Consider the following 218-nt stretch of genomic DNA (forward strand, 5'->3'; position numbering starts at 1 on the left):
AACCATCTCCAACATGGTCCCAGGAGAAGGGTAACATGCCGCTGCTGCTCTGGGGTGAAGACATCATACTGGTCCTGCAATCCCAGTGGTACATGTCTGAGCATTGCTTTCCTCAGACTTTTCCTATATCTGACTCTCCAATTCTTTTTTTTTTTTTTTTTTTTTTTTTTTTTTTTGGTACTGGGGATCAAACTCAGGACCCTGTGTTTGTGAGGCAG

The sequence above is a fragment of the Fukomys damarensis genome, unplaced genomic scaffold (genome assembly GCF_012274545.1).
Source record: "Fukomys damarensis isolate Sample0158 unplaced genomic scaffold, DMR_v1.0_HiC HiC_scaffold_30, whole genome shotgun sequence".
NCBI classification, from domain to species: Eukaryota; Metazoa; Chordata; class Mammalia; order Rodentia; family Bathyergidae; genus Fukomys; species Fukomys damarensis.